Source organism: Bufo bufo, chromosome 4, assembly GCF_905171765.1.
Source record: "Bufo bufo chromosome 4, aBufBuf1.1, whole genome shotgun sequence".
Taxonomy (NCBI): domain Eukaryota; kingdom Metazoa; phylum Chordata; class Amphibia; order Anura; family Bufonidae; genus Bufo; species Bufo bufo.
The window spans coordinates 217,338,102-217,351,352 of NC_053392.1; positions in this window are offsets into that span (position 1 = coordinate 217,338,102).

Genomic DNA, 13,251 nt, shown 5'->3' on the forward strand with positions numbered 1-13,251 from the left:
TGTTAATAAAAAAATAAAAAATAAAAATAAATTAATGCGGTCCCCCAGTGGCGTAGGGCCCCATAGCCACTGCTATGGTTGCTATGGCGATATCTACGCCACTGGCTTAGGTCCAGAATTTGGCATGGGGGGAGGGGGGTGCCATTTAAATTTTTGCCTTAGGCAACACGAAGGCTGTGTGCTTCCCTGGCCACAAAGCACTGAGGGAAGGGGGGCCCAAGGCGAACTCTTGCACCACACAGAGTGTTTAGCCATGAGCAGTGCCTCACTTTCTGTCTCTTGTGCAGTCACTCTCACATTCATCAACTGGACAAATGACCCGTTGATGAAAGTAGAACAGGCTTAAAACCATGTCAGATCGGATCTGGAGTAGTTTTCCATTATCTGTTATCTTGGGACCCATTTTTCTAATTGCTCTAATTAAACGTTAAGTTTTACTCTGACCACATATTACTTCTTCTGTTTGTTCCAGGTGGTCACCCACAATATTTAAATTGCTATTTAGTAGTTTTCCATTACTTTTCTAATAGGATTGTTTCTAATTAGGGCGTTAGTAAATCTTTGCCCTACTCTGAAGCAGGAGTGATTAGGACTCTCACTGCTTGTCCTAGGAGTCCGCTCAGGATTTATTAAATTTTTCACTAAGAAATTCAGCTCCAGGTCATCTAAACCTACAAGCCTAGGCTCTCAGGGAATGGCCAGCAGCCTTCTGAATTTGAAGATAATACCTCTGTTAACCCGAAAATTTGTGCCACCATTGTTGCGCCACTATTATGCTGCTCTCAGACAGGGCAGCAGAGATCACCTTATAGGTTCACTTAAAGGGCTTCTGTCACCCCTCATTGTGCAATTTTCATTAGCCGACATTAGCTATTTGCTAATGTCAGCTGAGTGCAATCATACATGTCCTACCTTTGTCTGTGGCTTATTTCTTGTAAAAATCATACTTTTATCATATGCAAATGTCTTCACTACCAGCAAGTTGGGCGTGTACTTGCTGGTACCCGCCACATCTGCCACTTCTAGACACGCCCCATTTCCTCTTGATAGGCAGGGCCAGCGAGCGCTCTCCTCCTCCCGCTGGCCCCGTCTGCTGCTGAATTCCCGCGCCTGCACCGTAACGTTCCTCGATCGGCTCAGGCGTACTGAGTGAAGGACGCGCGCTTGCCAGCTCCTTCCTCAGTGCGCCTGCACTGATTACGTCACACTACACCCGGAAGAGAAGACTGCCAAATATCACTGATGCCGGCAGTCTTCTCTTCCGGGTGTAGTGTGATCGCCTGCGCCGATCGAGGAACATTACGGTGCAGGCGCGGGAATTCAGCAGCAGACGGGGCCAGCGGGAGGAGGAGAGCGCTCGCTGGCCCTGTCTATCAAGAGGAAATGGGGCGTGTCTAGAAGCGGCAGATGCGGCGGCTACAAGCAAGTACACGCCCAACCCTCTGGTAGTGAAGAAATTTGATTATGATAAAAGTATGATTTTTACAAGAAATAAGCCACAGACAAAGGTAGGACATGTATGATTGCACTCAGCTGACATTAGCAAATAGCTAATGTTGGCTAATGAAAATTGCACAATGGGGGGTGACAGAAGCCCTTTAAAAAACAACTGTTGGCACACGTCAGGATTTTTTTTTTTTTTTTTTTTTTAGAAAAGAACTGCTGCCATAAATTGTCTTAGAATATTGTAACTCTTTAAAGGTGTATTCCAATCTCAGACACTGATGGCATATTACTATTTCCTATCTATCGCTCCTATCTCCGAAGAGTGCACTACGCAAACACAGCCGCTATATACCACTATAGGAGTTCTGAAAATAACCGAGCTCTGGTCCGGCTATTTCCAGCAGTCCCATTGCGTGAATGGAGAAGTGACCATGCATGCGCAGTGCAGTCTCCATTTACATGGGACTTCTGAAAATAGCTAAGTGTGCTCTCTTGGTGTTCTCGGAACTCCCATTGTGACGAGTGTAAAGCACGATGCGCATGTGCCATGTGCCATGTGCCATGTTACTTCAGGGGTCCCGTTCTGGAGATAAGAGGATTGAAGAGGTGGGACCCACCTATCTGACATTGCTTGCATACCGTAGTGATATGCCATCAATGTCTGAATTGGGCAAACCCCTTTAAGTCAGATATTTGCTTGACAAAAATGCTGCACAGAATGGATTCAACGGCAGCAACCAATGCACAGGTCAATCATATTATTACGTTATCATTATTATTATGTTATTATAGTAATTATTATACATTATTATAATTTAATAATTTCATCTAAGAAGATTGTCTTATATAAGCTTGCTTTATTATATTTAGCTTGCTTATCATATTATTAATAGAACATGTTCCAATGTAAAATACAATTGTGATTTATTGCAAGATGTCATAGAACAAAAGCTGCAGAAAAGCTTACATTGACAGACTGTAAAAGTGACTTCTCATTAAGCTTTGGAGCAATGTAATTGACCTACTTTTCCCTTTCACCTCTACTAGCAGTGCTACAAATTCAGCTCTGCTACCTCTGTGCTCAGACTAAGCACAATGTGACATAAGCTACAAAATGTGAGTTTTGTGGTTTAAGTAAACAAGAGTTTAATCCCTGCCTTTCTTTTCCATTCTAATGTATGGGTATTCCTACGAGTGCTTTCTCCAGCTCCCCATGAGCTTTTTGTAACTGCACATAGGCCATAGTGAAGAGGAAAATGCAGAGATGTAAACAAGAAAGGAAAGAAAAACCCTTGTGGTTTTTTTTTTCTGTTTTGTTTTTTTCAAGCCTCGTGTGACTTTATGGTACGAAGGAAGCTGAGATCATTAGCATGCACATAATAACCAGTAACCACAGTTATCACATTTCCTAGAACTCATGGCGTGCTTTATAAGAGCAAATGTATAAAAAGAATTCTAGTGGGGAAAAATATAAACTTAAGAAAGTGAAAAATTTATTTATTGAAAAATATTTCAGTCATAAACAATACCCAAAATTGATAATTATGACAACTGCATTATCATGTGCCTTCATCTATAGGTATTTACTTAATGAATTTGTCCACTTTAGGCAAATCAATGGAGGCTGATCACAGGGATCTCCAGTAATCCAGTAGGCTGTGAAAGTGGCCAGGCCACAAATAGTCTATCCCCCCTGCAGTGCCCTCACAGGGGAAATGAAGTATTACACAGTTGCCAATTAATGCATGGACATGCTGAGTCCTACAGAGTGAAAGATTTGCAGCCAATTCATGAAGCTCCTGAACAAGAGACCTCCTCAATCAACTACCTAGTAGAATACAATGGGTTTACTAAATAGGACAACCACTTTAAAGTAAGTAAAGATACTAGAGTTTTAAGAGGGGAATTTATCAAGATTGGCATTTCCTACACCATTCTTGATTAAGGGAGGTGTGTCTAATTTATTAAGAGACTTGATAAAGTAGGTGCATCTCTGGTCCTCTGTGCACCAGAAACCCAAATCTTCACCAGCTAGCTGCTAGTGTAGACTTGAGCTGTAATTTACTCCAGTGTCTGCCATAAACTATAGTAAATTCAGTAGATTTGATTTATTGAGGTAAGATCGTGTAACATGTTTTGGAAACAGGCCGCTTCCTTCTGACACAATAGCAAAGACAATAGTAACAGGGTTTTTTCTTTTTTCATTACTACTGTGGGGGCACTGTGGGGACATTACTACTGGAGGGGCATTGTGGTGACATTACTACTAGAAGGCACTGGGGGACACTGTTGGGGACATTACTTCTGGGGGGGCACTGTGGGGGACATTACTGGGGGCACTATAGGAAAATTTGTAATACTGGGGACAGAATAAGGAGTATTAATAGAGTCACTGAGGAGTTTTAATACTGGGGCACTACAGGGGGCATTACTGGAGGCACTGTGTACATTTTAATATTGGAGCATTATAGGGGGGATTTTTATACTGTGGCAATAGTATTACTACAGGGGGCACAATAAGGAGTCTTATTATTGCTAGAGGCACTATAGGGGACATTATTAATACTGAGGGGAACTATATGGGCATATACCTGTATAACTGGGGGTACAATAAGGGGGTATTATTGCTGGAGGCACTGTAGGAGCATTTCTATGACTAAGGTCATTTTAGGGAACATTATTATTACTGGGGGAATTTTAGGAGACATTATTATTACAGGGGGACACTATGGGGTGGACTCCTCCAATCTATTCTCAACTCTGTTGTCCGGTAATCCTCTCCCCTCATTTCTCTGGCTCCCCATTGTGCAGCGAATTGAGTTTCAAATACTAACAACATACAAGGCCATCCACAACTTGTCTCCTCCTTAAATCTCTCACTGGCTTCCAAGATACATTTCTAACTGTAATTTCCAGTCCTCACACGACCTCCTTATTTGTTCTCCTCTCATCTGTTCTTCACAAAATCGTCTACAACAGCAATGCACAATGGAAGCAGTTTATTACCTCCTCTGCCTTCTCTTCAGATAGGTGCATATCGCTCAATAAGCGCTATACAGTTTGGACCCAGCAATCACGTGATCACTGAGTGTCTTGGGGGCACAGGGGTGCAGAGCTGCAGGGTCAGTAGACCCTGATCAGCTCTGCTTGTGTACAAATCCCCCCAGTAGGCTGATTTTCCCTGTAACCTTGGATGCCCCGAATACAAGGTTTTTCGGTGACCTCTTGGGGACAAATTATGTGGCAAAAATATATTAAAAAAAAAATCTGTTAAAAGTTATTTAAAAAAAAATAGTAAAATAAAACAAATAAAACAAAAAAAAGAAAAAAAAAGGAAAAAGTACAAAATAAAAAAAATGCCGCCTCTCAGCATCTCCTGCCCGTTCCCATTATAGTGAATGAGGCCTTCCAGACTTCCAGCAGCACATATGTGCAAGCGTTAGTATGGATCCAGCAGGCTGTTCCCCTGCCAGAACAGCCTGCCGGACAAGCCTAATGCTAATGTGAAAGAAGCCTTAATCTTCTGCTTCAGGGGCTATGCTGCAGTTAAATCATTTTTACTGGGAAATCCTTTTAAGGCCCCTATTACACTGCACAATATTTGGGCCTATTACAGGTAACAAGTATTCATAGGGATGCACATTCCTGATATCTGGCCTGATCAGCCAACAAACAAGCAATCACTCGTTTGTCGGCTGATTTGCATATTTTATCAGGATGAAAGATGTACGATAATCATCAGCTCATCTCCCTATCGAACTACAGATGTGCTACCGATAAAGATGGAACTGTGGTAGGAATGACTGTGGAAGTGATCATTCCTCCCTATTCACTTTGCATCGGCCTGTGTAATAGTTTTTTTATTTTTGTGGCCCCTTGAAATAGAGTATAATAATGTGACAATGCAGCCCCCAGACCAAAATAGGTTGCGCACCCCTGGTCTACAGGATTTCTCCTTTAAACTACTGTGGAACTCGGTACCCCAGAACATCAGACTGTCCCCCAACATCCAAACCTTTAAAAGCAACTTGAAAAGCCATCTCTTCAGGAAAGCCTACCACTTGCAATAGGCATGCTGATTGTATGCTTCTAGATTGTAAGCTCTCGCAGGCAGGGTCCTCTTACCCTCTGTATCATTCTGTTATTAGTTTCATGTTTATCAGATTTATATTTTTTATATTATGTATCTGTAGCCCCTCCATAGGAGAATTATTACTACTAGGGGCACTATATAATCTTTATTATTAATGGAGGTATTTTAGGGGACATTATTACTACTGGGGACACAGTTTTTTCAGCAATATATTATTTGGGGGCATTGGAGAGCATAGCTGGCACAGTATTGGGGTTGGCAGCAGGATGACAGTTTTGGGGCACCAGGATGAGGAGTTTGTGTTGAAAAGGAAGGGAAGATTATGGGAAAATAAGGAATCACGCGATGAAGGAGCGAAATGCTAGTTCAGGGATGGCCAACCTGTGGCTCTCCAGCTGTTGCAAAACTACAACTCCCGGCATGCCCAGACTGCTTATCAGGGCTGATCCTACACGGGGTGCAGTGGGTGCCCCGCACCCCAGCGCTGTCACCCGAAAGGCGCCGAGCGAGCCGCCGGGACTTTATTTTTTTTGACTTTTTTTTTTTTTTAAGCCGAGCAGCCGAGCCGCCGATTCGCCGAGGAATCTGCGAGCCGAGCGGGATGTCAGTGACGACGTGACGTCAGAGCCCGCGGCGCGCCGCCTCTGCGGCTGGAGATCATATAGCTCCGCTCGGCTCCACCCACCTCTGCCATCTTCAGACAGCGTGGTAGCTAGGAGGCAGAGGAGGGACTGGAGCGAGCGGACAGCGGAGCATTTTAAAGCTGCTGCTGCCTGATTCAGCTGAGCTGATTGAGCCTGCCCAGTGCCTTGAATGCCTTCTGCCTGGTCTGGCTAGACAGACTGAGTGGCGTGCCATCGATCTGATCATCTGCCTGCTGGCTGCTGCAGTGCCTTGCGAAGTGGGTGCTGACTGCACCTGACCTGGCTGGCTTCCCTGGCTGCACCCTGTGTGTAAGTAATACTGTTACTGTGTGCCATTAAATGCAACCATTGTGCCCATTAAACTGCAGCCACTGTGCCCATCAACATGCAGCCACTGTGCCCATCAAAATGCAGCTACTGTGCCCATCAAAATGCAGCTATTGTGCCCATCAAAACACATACTGTGGCCATAAAAACACAGCCACTGTGCTGTGCCTGTCAAATGCAGCCACTGTGCCCGTCCTCCTTTTTGCATGCAGTTTTTATGCATTTTGTGTTTTTTTTCCTCTTTAAACACACTGTATATAGCTGGTTGCTAAGAAGGAGGCCGGGAAGCAAGCCACTTTAAGTTTATTTAACTTTGGCCTCATGCACACGACCGTTGTGTGCATCCGTGGCCGTTGTGCCGTTTTCCGTTTTTTTTCGCGGACCCATTGACTTTCAATGGTTCCGTGGAAAAAACGGAAAATGCACCGTTTGGCAGCCGCATCCGTGAGCCGTGTTTCCTGGCCGTGAAAAAAATATGACCTGTCCTATTTTTTTCACGGCCAACGGTTCACGGACCCATTCAAGTCAATGGGTCCGTGAAAGAACACGGATGCACACAAGATTGGCATCCGTGTCCGTGATCCGTGGCCGTAGGTTAGTTTTTATAGAGACGGATCCGAAGATCCGTCTGCATAAAAGCTTTTTCAAAGCTGAGTTTTCACTTCGTGAAAACTCAGAACCGACAGTATATTCTAACACAGAAGCGTTCCCATGGTGATGGGGACGCTTCTAGTTAGAATACACTACAAACTGTGTACAAGACTGCCCCCTGCTGCCTGGCAGCACCCGATCTCTTACAGGGGGCCGTGATCAGCACAATTAACCCCTTCAGGTGCCGCACCTGAAGGGGTTAATTGTGCTGATCACGGCCCCCTGTAAGAGATCAGGGCTGCCAGGCAGCAGGGGGCAGACCCTCCCCCCCCCCCCTCCCCAGTTTGAATATCATTGGTGGCCAGTGCGGCCCCTCCCTCTATTGTAATAAATCGTTGGTGGCACAGTGTGCGCCCCCCCCCCTCCCTCCCGCTATTGTAATAATTCGTTGGTGGCACAGTGTGCGCCCCCCATCGCCCCCCCCTCCCTCTATAGCATTAACAACATTGGTGGCCAGTGTGCGGCCTCCCATCTCTTCCCCCCCCCCCCCCCATCATTGGTGGCAGCGGAGTTCCGATCGGAGTCCCAGTTTAATCGCTGGGGCTCCGATCGGTAACCATGGCAACCGGGACGCTACTACAGTCCTGGTTGCCATGGTTACTTAGCAATAGTACAATAGTAGAAGATTCATACTTACCTGCTCCAGGCTGCTGCTGCGATGTTCGTGTCCGGCCGGGAGCTCCACCTACTGGTAAGTGACAGGTCTGTGCGGCGCATTGCTAAATGAACTGTCACTTACTAGTAGGAGGAGCTCCCGGCCGGACACGAACATCACAGCTCCCAGGTAAGTATGAATCTTGTACTATTGCTAGTAACCCGCTGCCACCAATGATCGGGGGGGGGGGGGGGGGGCGCAAGATGGGAGGCCGCACACTGGCCACCAATGTTGTTAATGCTATAGAGGGAGGGGGGCCAATAATTGCCACCAACGATTTATTACAATAGAGGGAGGAAGGGGGGGGGGCGCACACTGTGCCACCAACGAATTATTACAATAGAGGGAGGAAGGGGGGGGCGGGGGGGGGCACACTGTGCCACCAACGAATTATTACAATAGAGGGAGGAAGGGGGGGGGCGCACACTGTGCCACCAACGATTTATTACAATGGAGGGAAGAAGGGGGGGGGGGGGGGCCGCACTGGCCACCAATGATATTCAAACTGGGGAGGGGGGGGGGGGTCTGCCCCCTGCTGCCTGGCAGCCCTGATCTCTTACAGGGGGATATGATAGTACAATTAACCCCTTCAGGTGCGGCACCTGAGGGGTTAATTGTGCTGATCACGGCCCCCTGTAAGAGATCGGATGCTGCTAGGCAGCAGGGGGCAGTCATGTACACAGTTTGTAGTATATTCTAACTAGAAGCGTCCCCATCACCATGGGAACGCCTCTGTGTTAGAATATACTGTCGGAAATGAGGTTTCACGATCTAACTCATATCCGACAGTATATTCTAACATAGAGGCGTTCCCATGGTGATGGGGACGCTTCAAGTTAAAATATACCATCGGATTGGAGAAAACTCCGATCTGATGGTATAAAAGGGACTCCGGACTTTACATTGAAAGTCAATGGGGACGGATCCGTTTGAAATGGCACCATATTGTGTCAACGTCAAACGGATCCGTCCCCATTGACTTGCATTGTAATTCAGGACGGATCCGTTTGGCTCCGCACGGCCAGGCGGACACCAAAATGACTTTTTTTTTCATGTCCGTGGATCCGCCAAAAATCAAGGAAGACCCACGGACGAAAAAACGGTCACGGATCACGGACCTACGGACCCTGTTTTTGCGGACTGTGAAAAAAAACGTTCGTGTGCATGAGGCCTTTATTTAATTGATATTTGCACTTGATTGTATGCATGAATCTGTTATTCTCACTTTAGTTATTGTATTTATTGAAAATGTAAAAAGTACAGAATCAATCTATCTTGCATATTTTGCATCTGTTATTATAGATTTTCTGCTACCTCATTTTCTGTTCAAAAATGTTATATTGTTCAGTTCATATTTATAGTCCAAGTACACTATTTGTACTATTTGCACTATTTGATTTACATGCACTTGACACAGATTTGTCAATAAATAAAACATTTATTTTGACTTGTCAAAGCCGTTGACTAAGTTATTGTCAAAGCAAATTGGTGGGGCTGAAGTTGGGGGCTGAAGTTGTTGCCATAGAAACATTGTAAAGGGGAGGAGTTAGTAAGATAACCACGCCCATGTGGGGGCGCCAGAAATATTTCTGCATCCAGGCGCCTGTGACCCTAGGATCGGCCCTGCTGCTTATAGCTATCAGCCTACAGCAGGGCATGGTGGGAATTGTAGTTTTACAACAGCTGGAGAGCCCCAGTTGGTCAGGTGATCCTGTCATTCGTGCAGGCACCACCGATTATTGCTTCTGGGCAGCAGATTGTGCTGTCTAAACAGCGATGAGCTGCTCAGAAGCCATGATTCTGTATGAGGACGAGGGATCGCTATACCTATCCCCCTTCCTCATACTGTGAAGGAGATCGATACATGTCTCCATCACTGAACGAGCAGCCGACAATCCTTCCCGACAATCAGCCACTACATATCCCCGTGTGAACCTAGCTTAAGTCTTATGCTAAACTTTATTTTCTAGACAGAAATTATTTACAGGTTCCTCCATCTTCACCTCCAATTACTTAGCAGACTCCTTTTCAGTCCACTTTACTCATTTCATGGGTTCCTTTATATTCTATAAATTTCTTTATTTAAATTGGCTTACTATTAAAGGACATTTTGGAGAATTACTTCTAAAGGGATTTTACACGTCTTTGCCCCACCATGTAACTTAAAGGGGTTCTCTGAAGGCCCAAAATAAAAAATTCTAAAAGCTTTTAAACCCTTTTCTTGACCTTTACGTATAATTGCAAATTCAAAAAATTTCTTTTAGGGTGCCTTCACACGCTGTGGATTTTGATGCAGAATTTTCTGCAACTGATAATCAGTGGGTTTCTGCAAGTCCCATTCAGGTGACTGTAAGGCTGCGTTCACACGGGCGAGATTTCCGCGCGGGTGCAATGCGGTAGGTGAACGCATTGCACCCGCACTGAATCTGGACCCATTCATTTCAATGGGGCTGTTCAGATGAGCGATGATTTTCACGCATCACTTATGCGTTGCGTGAAAATCGCAGCATGCTCTATATTCTGCGTTTTTCATGCAACGCAGGCCCCATAGAAGTGAATGGGGTTGCGTGAAAATCGCAAGCATCCGCAAGCAAGTGCGGATGCTGTGCGATTTTCACGCATGGTTGCTAGGTGACAGTCTATTCACTGTATTATTTTCCCTTATAACATGGTTATAAGGGAAAATAATAGCATTCTGAAAACAGAATGCATAGTAAGTGATCAGTTGAGGATTAAAAAAATAAATAAAAATTAACTCACCTTCTCCGTTTGTTCGCGTAAGTCCCGGTCTCTTCTTTACTTCTCAAAAGATGAACTATGGGCTAAAGGACCTTTGGTGACGTAAGATCACATGCTCCAATCACATGGTCCATCACCGCGGTGATGGACCATGTGATTGGAGCATGTGATCTGACGTCACCAAAGGTCCTTTAGCCCATAGTTCATCTTTTGAGAAGTAAAGAAGAGACCGGGACTTATGCGAACAAACGGAGAAGGTGAGTTAATTTTTTTTATTTTTTTTAACCCTCAACTGATCACTTACTATGCATTCTGTTTTCAGAATGCTATTATTTTCCCTTATAACCATGTTATAAGGGAAAATAATAACATCTACACAACACCGAACCCAAACCTGAACTTCTGTGAAGAAGTTCGGGTCTGGGTACCACAGTCGGTTTTTTATCACGCGCGTGCAAAACACATTGCACACGCACGATAAAAACTGAACATTGGAACGCAATCGCAGTCAAAACTGACTGCAATTGCATTCCTACTCGCGCGGGTTTGCCGCAACACACCGGGACGCATCCGGAACTAATCCGGACACGCTCGTGTGAACCCAGCCTAACAGATTTTCATGGAGCCCCAAAATAAAACTGAACATGTCTTGTTCTTCCCAAGGAGGGACTTAGTTCTTTAGTGCACAATGAAGAACTACAAATCACAGTATGCCCTTTGTATACCCTGTGCAAGCGCTAAGATTTTCTTTTGCAGAGAGAATGAAGATGAAGAGGACTGGCAGCCCTTTCTATCATGTGCTTGGTGAAGTGTAGAGACAAATCCGGAGTTGTTTAGGTGCATCAGTTTGGAGAAATCTACCCAGCTACTACATTAAAAAAAATAGAAGATTTTGTAACCTGTTGTTTAAGACTTATCTTCTTATGTATTAGTGCCTAGTGCTTCATTTTGTAATCCATCTGTATGACACAGAATACCCTATGTGGGATCTATTATTTGGTCACATTATACAGTTTTAACCCTTTGGGGACACAGCCTATTTTTTATTTCACTTTTTCTTTCCCCGCCAATCATTTTATTTCTGTTTTCCTAGCCATATAAGGTTTTGTTTTTTGTGGGACAAGTTGTACATTTTAATGGCACATAGGTTGTATTGGAAAACGGGAAATAATTTTTTGTGGGGTAAAACTAGAAAAAAAACACAACTCTGTCAAGTTTTTTGGGTTTTGATATTAGTGTTCACTGTAAGCTAAAAATGACATGATGTCCTTATTCTGTGGGTCCACACAATTACCACGATACCAAATTTGTATAGATTTTATTTTGTTTTATTACTTTAAAAAAAAAAAAACCTTTGAAGAAATAAAACTTTTCTTTGCATTGCCATTTTCAAGCATCCATAACTTTTTTATATTTCCTTCTTTAGAGCTGTATATGGGCTTATTTTTTGCAGGGTACGTATGACTTTTTGGACACTTATTCAATTTTTGTGGGGGCATAAGGTGAAAAAATAATTGTGTTTTTTTTTCCGGGTACAGCCTTCACCACACAGGAAAAATATTTTTCGATTTTAATAGTTCTGGCATTTTAGGACGTGGTAATACCTGCTATGTTTATTGTTTATCTTTGTATGTAAACTAGGGGAAAAGGGGGTGATTAGAATTTTTATAATTTTGTTTATTATATATTTTTTAACTTTTTTTCAAGTCTCCTTAGGGGACTTGAACATGCAGTCCTCTGATTTTACTATTGCAGTCTACGGGAGATTTGTTAGATTCGCTCTGTACTCCTTACAGCAAACCATGCAGTAATTGTAAATTGTGGTGCGTGTAAAGCCTTGTTCACACATCACTGATTCACAGATGTGTGCTGTTCGTGTTCTCCACGGACAGCACACGTTCCCATTCATTTTAATGTGTGTATTCACACTTCAATGTTTTAGCATGGTCCATGGGTCCGTGGTTTTAGCACAGAAGCATGCTCTATTTTGTCTGTGCTCACGGATCCATCATGCCCATTATAGTCTATGGGTCAGGGAAAAACATGGATGCAACATGGATGCATAAAGGAAGGCATCATTCACACCCTTGAAAAATTATGATTACTAGCCTGCTTGTGACCCTCAAAAACATTAGGAGCAAGGGCCTGCTGGTTAACCTCTAAAACATTAGGAGCGAGGGCCTGCTGCTGATCTGACCATCTAAAACATTAGGGGTGAGGGTCTGCTGCTGAGCTGACCATCTAAAACATGAGGGGTGAGGGCCTGCTGCTGAGCTGACCATCTAAAACATTAGGGGTGAGGGTCTGCTGCTGAGCTGACTCTCTAAACCATTAGGGGTGAGTGCCTGCTGCTGAGCTGACCATCGAAAATATTATGGTTGAGGGTCTGCTGGTGATCTGACTCTCTAAAACATTAGGGGAGAGTGCCTTCTGCTGATCTGACCATGGAAAAAATTATGGTTGAGGGCCTGCTGCTAAGCTGACCCTCTAAAACATTAGGAATGAGGGCAGTCTAATAAGCATGTTGATATAATGGAGGAGGACAAGAAAAGGAAGATGGAACCATATCCCTTTTTTGTGGTGGAAGGGGTGCATGGGAATACAGTGTATTGAATACACCATAACAGTCAGCATTTTTAGTTGACAGGCAGATGTGCTTCTCAGTTATTATGCCCCCAGCAGCACTAAATGCCATG